Genomic DNA, 19,571 nt, shown 5'->3' with positions numbered 1-19,571 from the left:
GCGGCTTCTGGGCGCGACTGTAACGCTGCGCCCTGGATCAAATAACTGGTGACCCATGTGTTTAGTAGTGACGCAACTGCTAGGATGCACCTGAACGTCCATCTTTTGAGAGAGAGAAAATTTTCGCAGTCGGCAGGACTCGAACCTACGCTCCCAGAGGGAATCTGATTTCAAGTCAGACGCCTTAACCACTCGGCCACGACTGCCGGTGGCAGAAGCGACTCCCGACAAGTGAAACGGCCATCTTTAGAAGCAATCTGATGGCAGAAAGCGGCGTGGCCTCACTCTTTCCTGTAGGGTTTCCATTAGCCGTTACGAAAGTGTATTAATTTTCGCCCAGACAGGGACTTGAACCCAGGACCCTTTGGTTGAAAACCTAACGCTCTACCGACTCAGCTATGCGGGCCCACGCACGAGCATTATCGTACAGCTGCGTGGTGAGCGAGTGATTCGCATGTTGTAATTACTGGCTTATGGCTCCAATGGCGACTTCACCGACTTCCCACTGACGCACCGCTGACGCTAGTTTTCTGTCGTCTTAAAACGATGGACATACCTCCAAGCAGCTGCGAGATCTTAAGAAAAGAAACGCTGCACCACTGCCTTCGCCGCACTCGAATGATTCAATTGCGATTCTTAAAAAGAATTGAATGTTCGCTCTGTCCAACACTTTCGAGCACATCTGTGTACTCACGATCTCAGCGACGGCTTTCTGCAGTCCCAGCGTCAGTGCGAGGTGAACCGATGGCCACAGTAAGCAGCGGTCGTCGCGAAACTCAGTATTCTTAAACGGAAACTTTCGTCTTGTTGAGAATGGCGTCACTGGTTTGCACCCGCATTCGCCCACGCATGTCACATGTGTGCGAAAATTTTTGCTCCTCTCTTTACGCAAAATCGCACGCAGCCGGTAGGATTCGAACCTACGCTCCCATAGGGAATCTGATTTCGAGTCAGACGCCTTAACCACTCGGCCACGACTGCCGGTAGCGCGGCGTTGTCCCGACACATGCAAATGCTACCGTTTGAAGCACTGTGGTGTCAGAAAACGGCGTAGCTGCATTATTTTCCGTAGCGTTTCCACCGCTACCAGACGAATCGCTACCAAAGTTTTAAAATTTCCGCACGGACAGGGACTTGAACCCTGGACCCTTAGGTTAAAAGCCTAATGCTCTACCGACTGAGCTATCCGGGCTCGGACGACGGTGTGAGACCTCCCACGATGCACAACTGTACATTGACTCATGTCCTTTACTGTTGTGCAATCGTTGCATGGGGCCGTTACTAATAAAACGTCGCCTAAATGCTGTCTGCAAACTTATCGCGCTAAGCTCGTAACACACTATCGAAGACTGCTGGCACACGATGCAACAACAAATTGCACCAGTTGTTACGTCTCATACGTTGGAGCAGAGAATTGACGTGTTTTGTCGACACTCACTGGGCAATTGGAAAATTCGCAAGCATTTCGAATGCAATGTTTCCCACGTTTTCGCTCATTTCGCGGTTCCGTTGAAGACGTTCTTCACCACCTGACACAGAAAAAGGAACGCAGTCGGTAGGGCTTTTTTGATTCTTTTCCTTCAAAGGGAGTTAGTTTTCTAGTGAGTTCCTCTTATGGCATGCACTAGACAACCAGAACTGCTACAGCAGAGAGTCATTTTTGTTGTCAGCTGTAGTTGCATTATCACCAACGCAGAGCAATTCCATTGGCGTCGCATCAAAACGAATACCTGCCGAAACCCGGGATCGAACCAGGGACCTTTAGATCTTCAGTCTAACGCTCTCCCAACTGAGCTATTTCGGCTGACATTGAACGTTGCTGTTTGCATGTGTTCGTTCAGCTCTGCCTCGTTGCCAATTTCACAGTCACCTTCGTCTGATAAGACACAGGGACGCTGAAAGGCGAGCAGCCGATGCAGTGAAGTCCCACACACATTTCTTCTGCTTCCATCATCGTAACAAGCAAACATGTCGACTCGACTCGTGTAATATTCACTTCGCTGACTTCACGTGACGCCGCGCTGACGCTAGAAAACCCGTGCTATGTCGATGTCAGGGGCAACTCGTGTGCAGAGAACGAGACACAAGAAGGAGTGAGCCTCTCCACCGTATGAGAGGCAGTATCTAGCAGATACACACGGTAAAACATTCGACTTGCGTTAGCTCGTAAATTGCTACACGTCATCGTCTGCAAGCTAAAAAGGACACATCTGCACTGCCCAGTGAGGCGACACTTGTACTAACACCCGGTGGGCGGCTGTGAGACGAGGAGATGAGCTGCGGCTTCTGGGCGCGACTGTAACGCTGCGCCCTGGATCAAATAACTGGTGACCCATGTGTTTAGTAGTGACGCAACTGCTAGGATGCACCTGAACGTCCATCTTTTGAGAGAGAGAAAATTTTCGCAGTCGGCAGGACTCGAACCTACGCTCCCAGAGGGAATCTGATTTCAAGTCAGACGCCTTAACCACTCGGCCACGACTGCCGGTGGCAGAAGCGACTCCCGACAAGTGAAACGGCCATCTTTAGAAGCAATCTGATGGCAGAAAGCGGCGTGGCCTCACTCTTTCCTGTAGGGTTTCCATTAGCCGTTACGAAAGTGTATTAATTTTCGCCCAGACAGGGACTTGAACCCAGGACCCTTTGGTTGAAAACCTAACGCTCTACCGACTCAGCTATGCGGGCCCACGCACGAGCATTATCGTACAGCTGCGTGGTGAGCGAGTGATTCGCATGTTGTAATTACTGGCTTATGGCTCCAATGGCGACTTCACCGACTTCCCACTGACGCACCGCTGACGCTAGTTTTCTGTCGTCTTAAAACGATGGACATACCTCCAAGCAGCTGCGAGATCTTAAGAAAAGAAACGCTGCACCACTGCCTTCGCCGCACTCGAATGATTCAATTGCGATTCTTAAAAAGAATTGAATGTTCGCTCTGTCCAACACTTTCGAGCACATCTGTGTACTCACGATCTCAGCGACGGCTTTCTGCAGTCCCAGCGTCAGTGCGAGGTGAACCGATGGCCACAGTAAGCAGCGGTCGTCGCGAAACTCAGTATTCTTAAACGGAAACTTTCGTCTTGTTGAGAATGGCGTCACTGGTTTGCACCCGCATTCGCCCACGCATGTCACATGTGTGCGAAAATTTTTGCTCCTCTCTTTACGCAAAATCGCACGCAGCCGGTAGGATTCGAACCTACGCTCCCATAGGGAATCTGATTTCGAGTCAGACGCCTTAACCACTCGGCCACGACTGCCGGTAGCGCGGCGTTGTCCCGACACATGCAAATGCTACCGTTTGAAGCACTGTGGTGTCAGAAAACGGCGTAGCTGCATTATTTTCCGTAGCGTTTCCACCGCTACCAGACGAATCGCTACCAAAGTTTTAAAATTTCCGCCCGGACAGGGACTTGAACCCTGGACCCTTAGGTTAAAAGCCTAATGCTCTACCGACTGAGCTATCCGGGCTCGGACGACGGTGTGAGACCTCCCACGATGCACAACTGTACATTGACTCATGTCCTTTACTGTTGTGCAATCGTTGCATGGGGCCGTTACTAATAAAACGTCGCCTAAATGCTGTCTGCAAACTTATCGCGCTAAGCTCGTAACACACTATCGAAGACTGCTGGCACACGATGCAACAACAAATTGCACCAGTTGTTACGTCTCATACGTTGGAGCAGAGAATTGACGTGTTTTGTCGACACTCACTGGGCAATTGGAAAATTCGCAAGCATTTCGAATGCAATGTTTCCCACGTTTTCGCTCATTTCGCGGTTCCGTTGAAGACGTTCTTCACCACCTGACACAGAAAAAGGAACGCAGTCGGTAGGGCTTTTTTGATTCTTTTCCTTCAAAGGGAGTTAGTTTTCTAGTGAGTTCCTCTTATGGCATGCACTAGACAACCAGAACTGCTACAGCAGAGAGTCATTTTTGTTGTCAGCTGTAGTTGCATTATCACCAACGCAGAGCAATTCCATTGGCGTCGCATCAAAACGAATACCTGCCGAAACCCGGGATCGAACCAGGGACCTTTAGATCTTCAGTCTAACGCTCTCCCAACTGAGCTATTTCGGCTGACATTGAACGTTGCTGTTTGCATGTGTTCGTTCAGCTCTGCCTCGTTGCCAATTTCACAGTCACCTTCGTCTGATAAGACACAGGGACGCTGAAAGGCGAGCAGCCGATGCAGTGAAGTCCCACACACATTTCTTCTGCTTCCATCATCGTAACAAGCAAACATGTCGACTCGACTCGTGTAATATTCACTTCGCTGACTTCACGTGACGCCGCGCTGACGCTAGAAAACCCGTGCTATGTCGATGTCAGGGGCAACTCGTGTGCAGAGAACGAGACACAAGAAGGAGTGAGCCTCTCCACCGTATGAGAGGCAGTATCTAGCAGATACACACGGTAAAACATTCGACTTGCGTTAGCTCGTAAATTGCTACACGTCATCGTCTGCAAGCTAAAAAGGACACATCTGCACTGCCCAGTGAGGCGACACTTGTACTAACACCCGGTGGGCGGCTGTGAGACGAGGAGATGAGCTGCGGCTTCTGGGCGCGACTGTAACGCTGCGCCCTGGATCAAATAACTGGTGACCCATGTGTTTAGTAGTGACGCAACTGCTAGGATGCACCTGAACGTCCATCTTTTGAGAGAGAGAAAATTTTCGCAGTCGGCAGGACTCGAACCTACGCTCCCAGAGGGAATCTGATTTCAAGTCAGACGCCTTAACCACTCGGCCACGACTGCCGGTGGCAGAAGCGACTCCCGACAAGTGAAACGGCCATCTTTAGAAGCAATCTGATGGCAGAAAGCGGCGTGGCCTCACTCTTTCCTGTAGGGTTTCCATTAGCCGTTACGAAAGTGTATTAATTTTCGCCCAGACAGGGACTTGAACCCAGGACCCTTTGGTTGAAAACCTAACGCTCTACCGACTCAGCTATGCGGGCCCACGCACGAGCATTATCGTACAGCTGCGTGGTGAGCGAGTGATTCGCATGTTGTAATTACTGGCTTATGGCTCCAATGGCGACTTCACCGACTTCCCACTGACGCACCGCTGACGCTAGTTTTCTGTCGTCTTAAAACGATGGACATACCTCCAAGCAGCTGCGAGATCTTAAGAAAAGAAACGCTGCACCACTGCCTTCGCCGCACTCGAATGATTCAATTGCGATTCTTAAAAAGAATTGAATGTTCGCTCTGTCCAACACTTTCGAGCACATCTGTGTACTCACGATCTCAGCGACGGCTTTCTGCAGTCCCAGCGTCAGTGCGAGGTGAACCGATGGCCACAGTAAGCAGCGGTCGTCGCGAAACTCAGTATTCTTAAACGGAAACTTTCGTCTTGTTGAGAATGGCGTCACTGGTTTGCACCCGCATTCGCCCACGCATGTCACATGTGTGCGAAAATTTTTGCTCCTCTCTTTACGCAAAATCGCACGCAGCCGGTAGGATTCGAACCTACGCTCCCATAGGGAATCTGATTTCGAGTCAGACGCCTTAACCACTCGGCCACGACTGCCGGTAGCGCGGCGTTGTCCCGACACATGCAAATGCTACCGTTTGAAGCACTGTGGTGTCAGAAAACGGCGTAGCTGCATTATTTTCCGTAGCGTTTCCACCGCTACCAGACGAATCGCTACCAAAGTTTTAAAATTTCCGCACGGACAGGGACTTGAACCCTGGACCCTTAGGTTAAAAGCCTAATGCTCTACCGACTGAGCTATCCGGGCTCGGACGACGGTGTGAGACCTCCCACGATGCACAACTGTACATTGACTCATGTCCTTTACTGTTGTGCAATCGTTGCATGGGGCCGTTACTAATAAAACGTCGCCTAAATGCTGTGCAAACTTATCGCGCTAAGCTCGTAACACACTATCGAAGACTGCTGGCACACGATGCAACAACAAATTGCACCAGTTGTTACGTCTCATACGTTGGAGCAGAGAATTGACGTGTTTTGTCGACACTCACTGGGCAATTGGAAAATTCGCAAGCATTTCGAATGCAATGTTTCCCACGTTTTCGCTCATTTCGCGGTTCCGTTGAAGACGTTCTTCACCACCTGACACAGAAAAAGGAACGCAGTCGGTAGGGCTTTTTTGATTCTTTTCCTTCAAAGGGAGTTAGTTTTCTAGTGAGTTCCTCTTATGGCATGCACTAGACAACCAGAACTGCTACAGCAGAGAGTCATTTTTGTTGTCAGCTGTAGTTGCATTATCACCAACGCAGAGCAATTCCATTGGCGTCGCATCAAAACGAATACCTGCCGAAACCCGGGATCGAACCAGGGACCTTTAGATCTTCAGTCTAACGCTCTCCCAACTGAGCTATTTCGGCTGACATTGAACGTTGCTGTTTGCATGTGTTCGTTCAGCTCTGCCTCGTTGCCAATTTCACAGTCACCTTCGTCTGATAAGACACAGGGACGCTGAAAGGCGAGCAGCCGATGCAGTGAAGTCCCACACACATTTCTTCTGCTTCCATCATCGTAACAAGCAAACATGTCGACTCGACTCGTGTAATATTCACTTCGCTGACTTCACGTGACGCCGCGCTGACGCTAGAAAACCCGTGCTATGTCGATGTCAGGGGCAACTCGTGTGCAGAGAACGAGACACAAGAAGGAGTGAGCCTCTCCACCGTATGAGAGGCAGTATCTAGCAGATACACACGGTAAAACATTCGACTTGCGTTAGCTCGTAAATTGCTACACGTCATCGTCTGCAAGCTAAAAAGGACACATCTGCACTGCCCAGTGAGGCGACACTTGTACTAACACCCGGTGGGCGGCTGTGAGACGAGGAGATGAGCTGCGGCTTCTGGGCGCGACTGTAACGCTGCGCCCTGGATCAAATAACTGGTGACCCATGTGTTTAGTAGTGACGCAACTGCTAGGATGCACCTGAACGTCCATCTTTTGAGAGAGAGAAAATTTTCGCAGTCGGCAGGACTCGAACCTACGCTCCCAGAGGGAATCTGATTTCAAGTCAGACGCCTTAACCACTCGGCCACGACTGCCGGTGGCAGAAGCGACTCCCGACAAGTGAAACGGCCATCTTTAGAAGCAATCTGATGGCAGAAAGCGGCGTGGCCTCACTCTTTCCTGTAGGGTTTCCATTAGCCGTTACGAAAGTGTATTAATTTTCGCCCAGACAGGGACTTGAACCCAGGACCCTTTGGTTGAAAACCTAACGCTCTACCGACTCAGCTATGCGGGCCCACGCACGAGCATTATCGTACAGCTGCGTGGTGAGCGAGTGATTCGCATGTTGTAATTACTGGCTTATGGCTCCAATGGCGACTTCACCGACTTCCCACTGACGCACCGCTGACGCTAGTTTTCTGTCGTCTTAAAACGATGGACATACCTCCAAGCAGCTGCGAGATCTTAAGAAAAGAAACGCTGCACCACTGCCTTCGCCGCACTCGAATGATTCAATTGCGATTCTTAAAAAGAATTGAATGTTCGCTCTGTCCAACACTTTCGAGCACATCTGTGTACTCACGATCTCAGCGACGGCTTTCTGCAGTCCCAGCGTCAGTGCGAGGTGAACCGATGGCCACAGTAAGCAGCGGTCGTCGCGAAACTCAGTATTCTTAAACGGAAACTTTCGTCTTGTTGAGAATGGCGTCACTGGTTTGCACCCGCATTCGCCCACGCATGTCACATGTGTGCGAAAATTTTTGCTCCTCTCTTTACGCAAAATCGCACGCAGCCGGTAGGATTCGAACCTACGCTCCCATAGGGAATCTGATTTCGAGTCAGACGCCTTAACCACTCGGCCACGACTGCCGGTAGCGCGGCGTTGTCCCGACACATGCAAATGCTACCGTTTGAAGCACTGTGGTGTCAGAAAACGGCGTAGCTGCATTATTTTCCGTAGCGTTTCCACCGCTACCAGACGAATCGCTACCAAAGTTTTAAAATTTCCGCCCGGACAGGGACTTGAACCCTGGACCCTTAGGTTAAAAGCCTAATGCTCTACCGACTGAGCTATCCGGGCTCGGACGACGGTGTGAGACCTCCCACGATGCACAACTGTACATTGACTCATGTCCTTTACTGTTGTGCAATCGTTGCATGGGGCCGTTACTAATAAAACGTCGCCTAAATGCTGTCTGCAAACTTATCGCGCTAAGCTCGTAACACACTATCGAAGACTGCTGGCACACGATGCAACAACAAATTGCACCAGTTGTTACGTCTCATACGTTGGAGCAGAGAATTGACGTGTTTTGTCGACACTCACTGGGCAATTGGAAAATTCGCAAGCATTTCGAATGCAATGTTTCCCACGTTTTCGCTCATTTCGCGGTTCCGTTGAAGACGTTCTTCACCACCTGACACAGAAAAAGGAACGCAGTCGGTAGGGCTTTTTTGATTCTTTTCCTTCAAAGGGAGTTAGTTTTCTAGTGAGTTCCTCTTATGGCATGCACTAGACAACCAGAACTGCTACAGCAGAGAGTCATTTTTGTTGTCAGCTGTAGTTGCATTATCACCAACGCAGAGCAATTCCATTGGCGTCGCATCAAAACGAATACCTGCCGAAACCCGGGATCGAACCAGGGACCTTTAGATCTTCAGTCTAACGCTCTCCCAACTGAGCTATTTCGGCTGACATTGAACGTTGCTGTTTGCATGTGTTCGTTCAGCTCTGCCTCGTTGCCAATTTCACAGTCACCTTCGTCTGATAAGACACAGGGACGCTGAAAGGCGAGCAGCCGATGCAGTGAAGTCCCACACACATTTCTTCTGCTTCCATCATCGTAACAAGCAAACATGTCGACTCGACTCGTGTAATATTCACTTCGCTGACTTCACGTGACGCCGCGCTGACGCTAGAAAACCCGTGCTATGTCGATGTCAGGGGCAACTCGTGTGCAGAGAACGAGACACAAGAAGGAGTGAGCCTCTCCACCGTATGAGAGGCAGTATCTAGCAGATACACACGGTAAAACATTCGACTTGCGTTAGCTCGTAAATTGCTACACGTCATCGTCTGCAAGCTAAAAAGGACACATCTGCACTGCCCAGTGAGGCGACACTTGTACTAACACCCGGTGGGCGGCTGTGAGACGAGGAGATGAGCTGCGGCTTCTGGGCGCGACTGTAACGCTGCGCCCTGGATCAAATAACTGGTGACCCATGTGTTTAGTAGTGACGCAACTGCTAGGATGCACCTGAACGTCCATCTTTTGAGAGAGAGAAAATTTTCGCAGTCGGCAGGACTCGAACCTACGCTCCCAGAGGGAATCTGATTTCAAGTCAGACGCCTTAACCACTCGGCCACGACTGCCGGTGGCAGAAGCGACTCCCGACAAGTGAAACGGCCATCTTTAGAAGCAATCTGATGGCAGAAAGCGGCGTGGCCTCACTCTTTCCTGTAGGGTTTCCATTAGCCGTTACGAAAGTGTATTAATTTTCGCCCAGACAGGGACTTGAACCCAGGACCCTTTGGTTGAAAACCTAACGCTCTACCGACTCAGCTATGCGGGCCCACGCACGAGCATTATCGTACAGCTGCGTGGTGAGCGAGTGATTCGCATGTTGTAATTACTGGCTTATGGCTCCAATGGCGACTTCACCGACTTCCCACTGACGCACCGCTGACGCTAGTTTTCTGTCGTCTTAAAACGATGGACATACCTCCAAGCAGCTGCGAGATCTTAAGAAAAGAAACGCTGCACCACTGCCTTCGCCGCACTCGAATGATTCAATTGCGATTCTTAAAAAGAATTGAATGTTCGCTCTGTCCAACACTTTCGAGCACATCTGTGTACTCACGATCTCAGCGACGGCTTTCTGCAGTCCCAGCGTCAGTGCGAGGTGAACCGATGGCCACAGTAAGCAGCGGTCGTCGCGAAACTCAGTATTCTTAAACGGAAACTTTCGTCTTGTTGAGAATGGCGTCACTGGTTTGCACCCGCATTCGCCCACGCATGTCACATGTGTGCGAAAATTTTTGCTCCTCTCTTTACGCAAAATCGCACGCAGCCGGTAGGATTCGAACCTACGCTCCCATAGGGAATCTGATTTCGAGTCAGACGCCTTAACCACTCGGCCACGACTGCCGGTAGCGCGGCGTTGTCCCGACACATGCAAATGCTACCGTTTGAAGCACTGTGGTGTCAGAAAACGGCGTAGCTGCATTATTTTCCGTAGCGTTTCCACCGCTACCAGACGAATCGCTACCAAAGTTTTAAAATTTCCGCCCGGACAGGGACTTGAACCCTGGACCCTTAGGTTAAAAGCCTAATGCTCTACCGACTGAGCTATCCGGGCTCGGACGACGGTGTGAGACCTCCCACGATGCACAACTGTACATTGACTCATGTCCTTTACTGTTGTGCAATCGTTGCATGGGGCCGTTACTAATAAAACGTCGCCTAAATGCTGTCTGCAAACTTATCGCGCTAAGCTCGTAACACACTATCGAAGACTGCTGGCACACGATGCAACAACAAATTGCACCAGTTGTTACGTCTCATACGTTGGAGCAGAGAATTGACGTGTTTTGTCGACACTCACTGGGCAATTGGAAAATTCGCAAGCATTTCGAATGCAATGTTTCCCACGTTTTCGCTCATTTCGCGGTTCCGTTGAAGACGTTCTTCACCACCTGACACAGAAAAAGGAACGCAGTCGGTAGGGCTTTTTTGATTCTTTTCCTTCAAAGGGAGTTAGTTTTCTAGTGAGTTCCTCTTATGGCATGCACTAGACAACCAGAACTGCTACAGCAGAGAGTCATTTTTGTTGTCAGCTGTAGTTGCATTATCACCAACGCAGAGCAATTCCATTGGCGTCGCATCAAAACGAATACCTGCCGAAACCCGGGATCGAACCAGGGACCTTTAGATCTTCAGTCTAACGCTCTCCCAACTGAGCTATTTCGGCTGACATTGAACGTTGCTGTTTGCATGTGTTCGTTCAGCTCTGCCTCGTTGCCAATTTCACAGTCACCTTCGTCTGATAAGACACAGGGACGCTGAAAGGCGAGCAGCCGATGCAGTGAAGTCCCACACACATTTCTTCTGCTTCCATCATCGTAACAAGCAAACATGTCGACTCGACTCGTGTAATATTCACTTCGCTGACTTCACGTGACGCCGCGCTGACGCTAGAAAACCCGTGCTATGTCGATGTCAGGGGCAACTCGTGTGCAGAGAACGAGACACAAGAAGGAGTGAGCCTCTCCACCGTATGAGAGGCAGTATCTAGCAGATACACACGGTAAAACATTCGACTTGCGTTAGCTCGTAAATTGCTACACGTCATCGTCTGCAAGCTAAAAAGGACACATCTGCACTGCCCAGTGAGGCGACACTTGTACTAACACCCGGTGGGCGGCTGTGAGACGAGGAGATGAGCTGCGGCTTCTGGGCGCGACTGTAACGCTGCGCCCTGGATCAAATAACTGGTGACCCATGTGTTTAGTAGTGACGCAACTGCTAGGATGCACCTGAACGTCCATCTTTTGAGAGAGAGAAAATTTTCGCAGTCGGCAGGACTCGAACCTACGCTCCCAGAGGGAATCTGATTTCAAGTCAGACGCCTTAACCACTCGGCCACGACTGCCGGTGGCAGAAGCGACTCCCGACAAGTGAAACGGCCATCTTTAGAAGCAATCTGATGGCAGAAAGCGGCGTGGCCTCACTCTTTCCTGTAGGGTTTCCATTAGCCGTTACGAAAGTGTATTAATTTTCGCCCAGACAGGGACTTGAACCCAGGACCCTTTGGTTGAAAACCTAACGCTCTACCGACTCAGCTATGCGGGCCCACGCACGAGCATTATCGTACAGCTGCGTGGTGAGCGAGTGATTCGCATGTTGTAATTACTGGCTTATGGCTCCAATGGCGACTTCACCGACTTCCCACTGACGCACCGCTGACGCTAGTTTTCTGTCGTCTTAAAACGATGGACATACCTCCAAGCAGCTGCGAGATCTTAAGAAAAGAAACGCTGCACCACTGCCTTCGCCGCACTCGAATGATTCAATTGCGATTCTTAAAAAGAATTGAATGTTCGCTCTGTCCAACACTTTCGAGCACATCTGTGTACTCACGATCTCAGCGACGGCTTTCTGCAGTCCCAGCGTCAGTGCGAGGTGAACCGATGGCCACAGTAAGCAGCGGTCGTCGCGAAACTCAGTATTCTTAAACGGAAACTTTCGTCTTGTTGAGAATGGCGTCACTGGTTTGCACCCGCATTCGCCCACGCATGTCACATGTGTGCGAAAATTTTTGCTCCTCTCTTTACGCAAAATCGCACGCAGCCGGTAGGATTCGAACCTACGCTCCCATAGGGAATCTGATTTCGAGTCAGACGCCTTAACCACTCGGCCACGACTGCCGGTAGCGCGGCGTTGTCCCGACACATGCAAATGCTACCGTTTGAAGCACTGTGGTGTCAGAAAACGGCGTAGCTGCATTATTTTCCGTAGCGTTTCCACCGCTACCAGACGAATCGCTACCAAAGTTTTAAAATTTCCGCCCGGACAGGGACTTGAACCCTGGACCCTTAGGTTAAAAGCCTAATGCTCTACCGACTGAGCTATCCGGGCTCGGACGACGGTGTGAGACCTCCCACGATGCACAACTGTACATTGACTCATGTCCTTTACTGTTGTGCAATCGTTGCATGGGGCCGTTACTAATAAAACGTCGCCTAAATGCTGTCTGCAAACTTATCGCGCTAAGCTCGTAACACACTATCGAAGACTGCTGGCACACGATGCAACAACAAATTGCACCAGTTGTTACGTCTCATACGTTGGAGCAGAGAATTGACGTGTTTTGTCGACACTCACTGGGCAATTGGAAAATTCGCAAGCATTTCGAATGCAATGTTTCCCACGTTTTCGCTCATTTCGCGGTTCCGTTGAAGACGTTCTTCACCACCTGACACAGAAAAAGGAACGCAGTCGGTAGGGCTTTTTTGATTCTTTTCCTTCAAAGGGAGTTAGTTTTCTAGTGAGTTCCTCTTATGGCATGCACTAGACAACCAGAACTGCTACAGCAGAGAGTCATTTTTGTTGTCAGCTGTAGTTGCATTATCACCAACGCAGAGCAATTCCATTGGCGTCGCATCAAAACGAATACCTGCCGAAACCCGGGATCGAACCAGGGACCTTTAGATCTTCAGTCTAACGCTCTCCCAACTGAGCTATTTCGGCTGACATTGAACGTTGCTGTTTGCATGTGTTCGTTCAGCTCTGCCTCGTTGCCAATTTCACAGTCACCTTCGTCTGATAAGACACAGGGACGCTGAAAGGCGAGCAGCCGATGCAGTGAAGTCCCACACACATTTCTTCTGCTTCCATCATCGTAACAAGCAAACATGTCGACTCGACTCGTGTAATATTCACTTCGCTGACTTCACGTGACGCCGCGCTGACGCTAGAAAACCCGTGCTATGTCGATGTCAGGGGCAACTCGTGTGCAGAGAACGAGACACAAGAAGGAGTGAGCCTCTCCACCGTATGAGAGGCAGTATCTAGCAGATACACACGGTAAAACATTCGACTTGCGTTAGCTCGTAAATTGCTACACGTCATCGTCTGCAAGCTAAAAAGGACACATCTGCACTGCCCAGTGAGGCGACACTTGTACTAACACCCGGTGGGCGGCTGTGAGACGAGGAGATGAGCTGCGGCTTCTGGGCGCGACTGTAACGCTGCGCCCTGGATCAAATAACTGGTGACCCATGTGTTTAGTAGTGACGCAACTGCTAGGATGCACCTGAACGTCCATCTTTTGAGAGAGAGAAAATTTTCGCAGTCGGCAGGACTCGAACCTACGCTCCCAGAGGGAATCTGATTTCAAGTCAGACGCCTTAACCACTCGGCCACGACTGCCGGTGGCAGAAGCGACTCCCGACAAGTGAAACGGCCATCTTTAGAAGCAATCTGATGGCAGAAAGCGGCGTGGCCTCACTCTTTCCTGTAGGGTTTCCATTAGCCGTTACGAAAGTGTATTAATTTTCGCCCAGACAGGGACTTGAACCCAGGACCCTTTGGTTGAAAACCTAACGCTCTACCGACTCAGCTATGCGGGCCCACGCACGAGCATTATCGTACAGCTGCGTGGTGAGCGAGTGATTCGCATGTTGTAATTACTGGCTTATGGCTCCAATGGCGACTTCACCGACTTCCCACTGACGCACCGCTGACGCTAGTTTTCTGTCGTCTTAAAACGATGGACATACCTCCAAGCAGCTGCGAGATCTTAAGAAAAGAAACGCTGCACCACTGCCTTCGCCGCACTCGAATGATTCAATTGCGATTCTTAAAAAGAATTGAATGTTCGCTCTGTCCAACACTTTCGAGCACATCTGTGTACTCACGATCTCAGCGACGGCTTTCTGCAGTCCCAGCGTCAGTGCGAGGTGAACCGATGGCCACAGTAAGCAGCGGTCGTCGCGAAACTCAGTATTCTTAAACGGAAACTTTCGTCTTGTTGAGAATGGCGTCACTGGTTTGCACCCGCATTCGCCCACGCATGTCACATGTGTGCGAAAATTTTTGCTCCTCTCTTTACGCAAAATCGCACGCAGCCGGTAGGATTCGAACCTACGCTCCCATAGGGAATCTGATTTCGAGTCAGACGCCTTAACCACTCGGCCACGACTGCCGGTAGCGCGGCGTTGTCCCGACACATGCAAATGCTACCGTTTGAAGCACTGTGGTGTCAGAAAACGGCGTAGCTGCATTATTTTCCGTAGCGTTTCCACCGCTACCAGACGAATCGCTACCAAAGTTTTAAAATTTCCGCCCGGACAGGGACTTGAACCCTGGACCCTTAGGTTAAAAGCCTAATGCTCTACCGACTGAGCTATCCGGGCTCGGACGACGGTGTGAGACCTCCCACGATGCACAACTGTACATTGACTCATGTCCTTTACTGTTGTGCAATCGTTGCATGGGGCCGTTACTAATAAAACGTCGCCTAAATGCTGTCTGCAAACTTATCGCGCTAAGCTCGTAACACACTATCGAAGACTGCTGGCACACGATGCAACAACAAATTGCACCAGTTGTTACGTCTCATACGTTGGAGCAGAGAATTGACGTGTTTTGTCGACACTCACTGGGCAATTGGAAAATTCGCAAGCATTTCGAATGCAATGTTTCCCACGTTTTCGCTCATTTCGCGGTTCCGTTGAAGACGTTCTTCACCACCTGACACAGAAAAAGGAACGCAGTCGGTAGGGCTTTTTTGATTCTTTTCCTTCAAAGGGAGTTAGTTTTCTAGTGAGTTCCTCTTATGGCATGCACTAGACAACCAGAACTGCTACAGCAGAGAGTCATTTTTGTTGTCAGCTGTAGTTGCATTATCACCAACGCAGAGCAATTCCATTGGCGTCGCATCAAAACGAATACCTGCCGAAACCCGGGATCGAACCAGGGACCTTTAGATCTTCAGTCTAACGCTCTCCCAACTGAGCTATTTCGGCTGACATTGAACGTTGCTGTTTGCATGTGTTCGTTCAGCTCTGCCTCGTTGCCAATTTCACAGTCACCTTCGTCTGATAAGACACAGGGACGCTGAAAGGCGAGCAGCCGATGCAGTGAAGTCCCACACACATTTCTTCTGCTTCCATCATCGTAACAAGCAAACATGTCGACTCGACTCGTGTAATATTCACTTCGCTGACTTCACGTGACGCCGCGCTGACGCTAGAAAACCCGTGCTATGTCGATGTCAGGGGCAACTCGTGTGCAGAGAACGAGACACAAGAAGGAGTGAGCCTCTCCACCGTATGAGAGGCAGTATCTAGCAGATACACACGGTAAAACATTCGACTTGCGTTAGCTCGTAAATTGCTACACGTCATCGTCTGCAAGCTAAAAAGGACACATCTGCACTGCCCAGTGAGGCGACACTTGTACTAACACCCGGTGGGCGGCTGTGAGACGAGGAGATGAGCTGCGGCTTCTGGGCGCGACTGTAACGCTGCGCCCTGGATCAAATAACTGGTGACCCATGTGTTTAGTAGTGACGCAACTGCTAGGATGCACCTGAACGTCCATCTTTTGAGAGAGAGAAAATTTTCGCAGTCGGCAGGACTCGAACCTACGCTCCCAGAGGGAATCTGATTTCAAGTCAGACGCCTTAACCACTCGGCCACGACTGCCGGTGGCAGAAGCGACTCCCGACAAGTGAAACGGCCATCTTTAGAAGCAATCTGATGGCAGAAAGCGGCGTGGCCTCACTCTTTCCTGTAGGGTTTCCATTAGCCGTTACGAAAGTGTATTAATTTTCGCCCAGACAGGGACTTGAACCCAGGACCCTTTGGTTGAAAACCTAACGCTCTACCGACTCAGCTATGCGGGCCCACGCACGAGCATTATCGTACAGCTGCGTGGTGAGCGAGTGATTCGCATGTTGTAATTACTGGCTTATGGCTCCAATGGCGACTTCACCGACTTCCCACTGACGCACCGCTGACGCTAGTTTTCTGTCGTCTTAAAACGATGGACATACCTCCAAGCAGCTGCGAGATCTTAAGAAAAGAAACGCTGCACCACTGCCTTCGCCGCACTCGAATGATTCAATTGCGATTCTTAAAAAGAATTGAATGTTCGCTCTGTCCAACACTTTCGAGCACATCTGTGTACTCACGATCTCAGCGACGGCTTTCTGCAGTCCCAGCGTCAGTGCGAGGTGAACCGATGGCCACAGTAAGCAGCGGTCGTCGCGAAACTCAGTATTCTTAAACGGAAACTTTCGTCTTGTTGAGAATGGCGTCACTGGTTTGCACCCGCATTCGCCCACGCATGTCACATGTGTGCGAAAATTTTTGCTCCTCTCTTTACGCAAAATCGCACGCAGCCGGTAGGATTCGAACCTACGCTCCCATAGGGAATCTGATTTCGAGTCAGACGCCTTAACCACTCGGCCACGACTGCCGGTAGCGCGGCGTTGTCCCGACACATGCAAATGCTACCGTTTGAAGCACTGTGGTGTCAGAAAACGGCGTAGCTGCATTATTTTCCGTAGCGTTTCCACCGCTACCAGACGAATCGCTACCAAAGTTTTAAAATTTCCGCCCGGACAGGGACTTGAACCCTGGACCCTTAGGTTAAAAGCCTAATGCTCTACCGACTGAGCTATCCGGGCTCGGACGACGGTGTGAGACCTCCCACGATGCACAACTGTACATTGACTCATGTCCTTTACTGTTGTGCAATCGTTGCATGGGGCCGTTACTAATAAAACGTCGCCTAAATGCTGTCTGCAAACTTATCGCGCTAAGCTCGTAACACACTATCGAAGACTGCTGGCACACGATGCAACAACAAATTGCACCAGTTGTTACGTCTCATACGTTGGAGCAGAGAATTGACGTGTTTTGTCGACACTCACTGGGCAATTGGAAAATTCGCAAGCATTTTCGACACTCACTGGGCAATTGGAAAATTCGCAAGCATTTCGAATGCAATGTTTCCCACGTTTTCGCTCATTTCGCGGTTCCGTTGAAGACGTTCTTCACCACCTGACACAGAAAAAGGAACGCAGTCGGTAGGGCTTTTTTGATTCTTTTCCTTCAAAGGGAGTTAGTTTTCTAGTGAGTTCCTCTTATGGCATGCACTAGACAACCAGAACTGCTACAGCAGAGAGTCATTTTTGTTGTCAGCTGTAGTTGCATTATCACCAACGCAGAGCAATTCCATTGGCGTCGCATCAAAACGAATACCTGCCGAAACCCGGGATCGAACCAGGGACCTTTAGATCTTCAGTCTAACGCTCTCTCCAACTGAGCTATTTCGGCTGACATTGAACGTTGCTGTTTGCATGTGTTCGTTCAGCTCTGCCTCGTTGCCAATTCTCACAGTCACCTTCGTCTGATAAGACACAGGGGACGCTGAAAGGCGAGCAGCCGATGCAGTGAAGTCCCACACACATTTCTTCTGCTTCATCATCGTAACAAGCAAACATGTCGACTCGGACTCGTGTAATATTCACTTCGCTGACTTCACGTGACGCCGCGCTGACGCTAGAAAACCCGTGCTATGTCGATGTCAGGGGCAACTCGTGTGCAGAGAACGAGACACAAGAAGGAGTGAGCCTCTCCACCGTATGAGAGGCAGTATCTAGCAGATACACACGGTAAAACATTCGACTTGCGTTAGCTCGTAAATTGCTACACGTCATCGTCTGCAAGCTAAAAAGGACACATCTGCACTGCCCAGTGAGGGCGACACTTGTACTAACACCCGGTGGGGCGGCTGTGAGACGAGGAGATGAGCTGCGGCTTCTGGGCGCGACTGTAACGCTGCGCCCTGGATCAAATAACTGTGACCCATGTGTTTAGTAGTGACGCAACTGCTAGGATGCACCTGAACGTCCATCTTTTGAGAGAGAGAAAAATTTTCGCAGTCGGCAGGACTCGAACCTACGCTCCCAGAGGGAATCTGATTTCAAGTCAGACGCCTTAACCACTCGGCCACGACTGCCGGTGGCAGAAGCGACTCCCGACAAGTGAAACGGCCATCTTTAGAAGCAATCTGATGGCAGAAAGCGGCGTGGCCTCACTCTTTCCTGTAGGGGTTTCCATTAGCCGTTACGAAAGTGTATTAATTTTCGCCCAGACAGGGGACTTGAACCCAGGACCCTTTGGTTGAAAACCTAACGCTCTACGCGACTCAGCTATGCGGGCCCACAGCACGAGCATTATCGTACAGCTGCGTGGTGAGCGAGTGATTCGCATGTTGTAATTACTGGCTTATGGCTCCAATGGCGACTTCACCGACTTCCCACTGACGCACCGCTGACGCTAGTTTTCTGTCGTCTTAAAACGATGGACATACCTCCAAGCAGCTGCGAGATCTTTAGAAAAGAAACGCTGCACCACTGCCTTCGCCGCACTCGAAATGATTCAATTGCGATTCTTAAAAAGAATTGAATGTTCGCTCTGTCCAACACTTTCGAGCACATCTGTGTACTCACGATCTCAGCGACGGCTTTCTGCAGTCCCAGCGTCAGTGCGAGGTGAACCGATGGCCACAGTAAGCAGCGGTCGTCGCGAAACTCAGTATTCTTAAACGGAAACTTTCGTCTTGTTGAGAATGGCGTCACTGGTTTGCACCCGCATTCGCCCCACGCATGTCACATGTGTGCGAAAATTTTTGCTCCTCTCTTTACGCAAAATCGCACGCAGCCGGTAGGATTCGAACCTACGCTCCCATAGGGAATCTGATTTCGAGTCAGACGCCTTAACCACTCGGCCACGACTGCCGGTAGCGCGGCGTTGTCCCGACACATGCAAATGCTACCGTTTGAAGCACTGTGGTGTCAGAAAACGGCGTAGCTGCATTATTTTCCGTAGCGTTTCCACCGCTACCAGACGAATCGCTACCCAAAGTTTTAAAATTTCCGCCCGGACAGGGACTTGAACCCTGGACCCTTAGGTTAAAAGCCTAATGCTCTACCGACTGAGCTATCCGGGCTCGGACGACGGTGTGAGACCTCCCACGATGCACAACTGTAACATTGACTCATGTCCTTTACTGTTGTGCAATCGTTGCATGGGGCCGTTACTAATAAA

General features: G+C 50.3%; 35 non-coding genes across 35 annotated transcripts; all 35 read right to left on the bottom strand.

Annotated features, from left to right (window-relative positions):
- Positions 1 to 124: 124 nt before the first annotated feature.
- Trnas-uga lies at positions 125 to 206 on the bottom strand. Its single transcript has one exon. It is a non-coding gene; the product is annotated as a tRNA-Ser (tRNA).
- Positions 207 to 899: 693 nt separating this feature from the next.
- Positions 900 to 981, bottom strand: Trnas-cga. Its single transcript has one exon. It is a non-coding gene; the product is annotated as a tRNA-Ser (tRNA).
- Positions 982 to 1,119: 138 nt separating this feature from the next.
- Trnak-uuu lies at positions 1,120 to 1,192 on the bottom strand. The gene has a single exon. It is a non-coding gene; the product is annotated as a tRNA-Lys (tRNA).
- A 539-nt stretch (positions 1,193 to 1,731) lies between these two features.
- Positions 1,732 to 1,804, bottom strand: Trnaf-gaa. The gene has a single exon. It is a non-coding gene; the product is annotated as a tRNA-Phe (tRNA).
- Positions 1,805 to 2,403: 599 nt separating this feature from the next.
- On the bottom strand, positions 2,404 to 2,485 carry Trnas-uga. Its single transcript has one exon. It is a non-coding gene; the product is annotated as a tRNA-Ser (tRNA).
- Positions 2,486 to 3,178: 693 nt separating this feature from the next.
- Positions 3,179 to 3,260, bottom strand: Trnas-cga. Its single transcript has one exon. It is a non-coding gene; the product is annotated as a tRNA-Ser (tRNA).
- A 138-nt stretch (positions 3,261 to 3,398) lies between these two features.
- On the bottom strand, positions 3,399 to 3,471 carry Trnak-uuu. The gene has a single exon. It is a non-coding gene; the product is annotated as a tRNA-Lys (tRNA).
- A 539-nt stretch (positions 3,472 to 4,010) lies between these two features.
- On the bottom strand, positions 4,011 to 4,083 carry Trnaf-gaa. The gene has a single exon. It is a non-coding gene; the product is annotated as a tRNA-Phe (tRNA).
- A 599-nt stretch (positions 4,084 to 4,682) lies between these two features.
- On the bottom strand, positions 4,683 to 4,764 carry Trnas-uga. Its single transcript has one exon. It is a non-coding gene; the product is annotated as a tRNA-Ser (tRNA).
- A 693-nt stretch (positions 4,765 to 5,457) lies between these two features.
- Positions 5,458 to 5,539, bottom strand: Trnas-cga. The gene has a single exon. It is a non-coding gene; the product is annotated as a tRNA-Ser (tRNA).
- A 138-nt stretch (positions 5,540 to 5,677) lies between these two features.
- Trnak-uuu lies at positions 5,678 to 5,750 on the bottom strand. The gene has a single exon. It is a non-coding gene; the product is annotated as a tRNA-Lys (tRNA).
- A 537-nt stretch (positions 5,751 to 6,287) lies between these two features.
- Trnaf-gaa lies at positions 6,288 to 6,360 on the bottom strand. The gene has a single exon. It is a non-coding gene; the product is annotated as a tRNA-Phe (tRNA).
- Positions 6,361 to 6,959: 599 nt separating this feature from the next.
- Positions 6,960 to 7,041, bottom strand: Trnas-uga. The gene has a single exon. It is a non-coding gene; the product is annotated as a tRNA-Ser (tRNA).
- A 693-nt stretch (positions 7,042 to 7,734) lies between these two features.
- On the bottom strand, positions 7,735 to 7,816 carry Trnas-cga. The gene has a single exon. It is a non-coding gene; the product is annotated as a tRNA-Ser (tRNA).
- Positions 7,817 to 7,954: 138 nt separating this feature from the next.
- Positions 7,955 to 8,027, bottom strand: Trnak-uuu. Its single transcript has one exon. It is a non-coding gene; the product is annotated as a tRNA-Lys (tRNA).
- Positions 8,028 to 8,566: 539 nt separating this feature from the next.
- Positions 8,567 to 8,639, bottom strand: Trnaf-gaa. The gene has a single exon. It is a non-coding gene; the product is annotated as a tRNA-Phe (tRNA).
- Positions 8,640 to 9,238: 599 nt separating this feature from the next.
- Trnas-uga lies at positions 9,239 to 9,320 on the bottom strand. The gene has a single exon. It is a non-coding gene; the product is annotated as a tRNA-Ser (tRNA).
- Positions 9,321 to 10,013: 693 nt separating this feature from the next.
- On the bottom strand, positions 10,014 to 10,095 carry Trnas-cga. The gene has a single exon. It is a non-coding gene; the product is annotated as a tRNA-Ser (tRNA).
- A 138-nt stretch (positions 10,096 to 10,233) lies between these two features.
- Trnak-uuu lies at positions 10,234 to 10,306 on the bottom strand. Its single transcript has one exon. It is a non-coding gene; the product is annotated as a tRNA-Lys (tRNA).
- A 539-nt stretch (positions 10,307 to 10,845) lies between these two features.
- Trnaf-gaa lies at positions 10,846 to 10,918 on the bottom strand. The gene has a single exon. It is a non-coding gene; the product is annotated as a tRNA-Phe (tRNA).
- A 599-nt stretch (positions 10,919 to 11,517) lies between these two features.
- On the bottom strand, positions 11,518 to 11,599 carry Trnas-uga. Its single transcript has one exon. It is a non-coding gene; the product is annotated as a tRNA-Ser (tRNA).
- A 693-nt stretch (positions 11,600 to 12,292) lies between these two features.
- On the bottom strand, positions 12,293 to 12,374 carry Trnas-cga. The gene has a single exon. It is a non-coding gene; the product is annotated as a tRNA-Ser (tRNA).
- Positions 12,375 to 12,512: 138 nt separating this feature from the next.
- Trnak-uuu lies at positions 12,513 to 12,585 on the bottom strand. Its single transcript has one exon. It is a non-coding gene; the product is annotated as a tRNA-Lys (tRNA).
- A 539-nt stretch (positions 12,586 to 13,124) lies between these two features.
- On the bottom strand, positions 13,125 to 13,197 carry Trnaf-gaa. The gene has a single exon. It is a non-coding gene; the product is annotated as a tRNA-Phe (tRNA).
- A 599-nt stretch (positions 13,198 to 13,796) lies between these two features.
- On the bottom strand, positions 13,797 to 13,878 carry Trnas-uga. Its single transcript has one exon. It is a non-coding gene; the product is annotated as a tRNA-Ser (tRNA).
- A 693-nt stretch (positions 13,879 to 14,571) lies between these two features.
- Positions 14,572 to 14,653, bottom strand: Trnas-cga. The gene has a single exon. It is a non-coding gene; the product is annotated as a tRNA-Ser (tRNA).
- Positions 14,654 to 14,791: 138 nt separating this feature from the next.
- Positions 14,792 to 14,864, bottom strand: Trnak-uuu. Its single transcript has one exon. It is a non-coding gene; the product is annotated as a tRNA-Lys (tRNA).
- Positions 14,865 to 15,403: 539 nt separating this feature from the next.
- Positions 15,404 to 15,476, bottom strand: Trnaf-gaa. The gene has a single exon. It is a non-coding gene; the product is annotated as a tRNA-Phe (tRNA).
- A 599-nt stretch (positions 15,477 to 16,075) lies between these two features.
- Positions 16,076 to 16,157, bottom strand: Trnas-uga. The gene has a single exon. It is a non-coding gene; the product is annotated as a tRNA-Ser (tRNA).
- Positions 16,158 to 16,850: 693 nt separating this feature from the next.
- Positions 16,851 to 16,932, bottom strand: Trnas-cga. Its single transcript has one exon. It is a non-coding gene; the product is annotated as a tRNA-Ser (tRNA).
- A 138-nt stretch (positions 16,933 to 17,070) lies between these two features.
- On the bottom strand, positions 17,071 to 17,143 carry Trnak-uuu. The gene has a single exon. It is a non-coding gene; the product is annotated as a tRNA-Lys (tRNA).
- Positions 17,144 to 17,721: 578 nt separating this feature from the next.
- On the bottom strand, positions 17,722 to 17,795 carry Trnaf-gaa. The gene has a single exon. It is a non-coding gene; the product is annotated as a tRNA-Phe (tRNA).
- Positions 17,796 to 18,398: 603 nt separating this feature from the next.
- On the bottom strand, positions 18,399 to 18,480 carry Trnas-uga. The gene has a single exon. It is a non-coding gene; the product is annotated as a tRNA-Ser (tRNA).
- Positions 18,481 to 19,179: 699 nt separating this feature from the next.
- Trnas-cga lies at positions 19,180 to 19,261 on the bottom strand. The gene has a single exon. It is a non-coding gene; the product is annotated as a tRNA-Ser (tRNA).
- Positions 19,262 to 19,400: 139 nt separating this feature from the next.
- On the bottom strand, positions 19,401 to 19,473 carry Trnak-uuu. The gene has a single exon. It is a non-coding gene; the product is annotated as a tRNA-Lys (tRNA).
- Between the last annotated feature and the right edge of the window lie 98 nt (positions 19,474 to 19,571).

Source organism: Schistocerca piceifrons, unplaced genomic scaffold (genome assembly GCF_021461385.2).
Source record: "Schistocerca piceifrons isolate TAMUIC-IGC-003096 unplaced genomic scaffold, iqSchPice1.1 HiC_scaffold_1310, whole genome shotgun sequence".
NCBI classification, from domain to species: domain Eukaryota; kingdom Metazoa; phylum Arthropoda; class Insecta; order Orthoptera; family Acrididae; genus Schistocerca; species Schistocerca piceifrons.
Note: the sequence above shows the minus strand (reverse complement) of the source record. Positions and strands in the feature narration are given on the sequence as shown.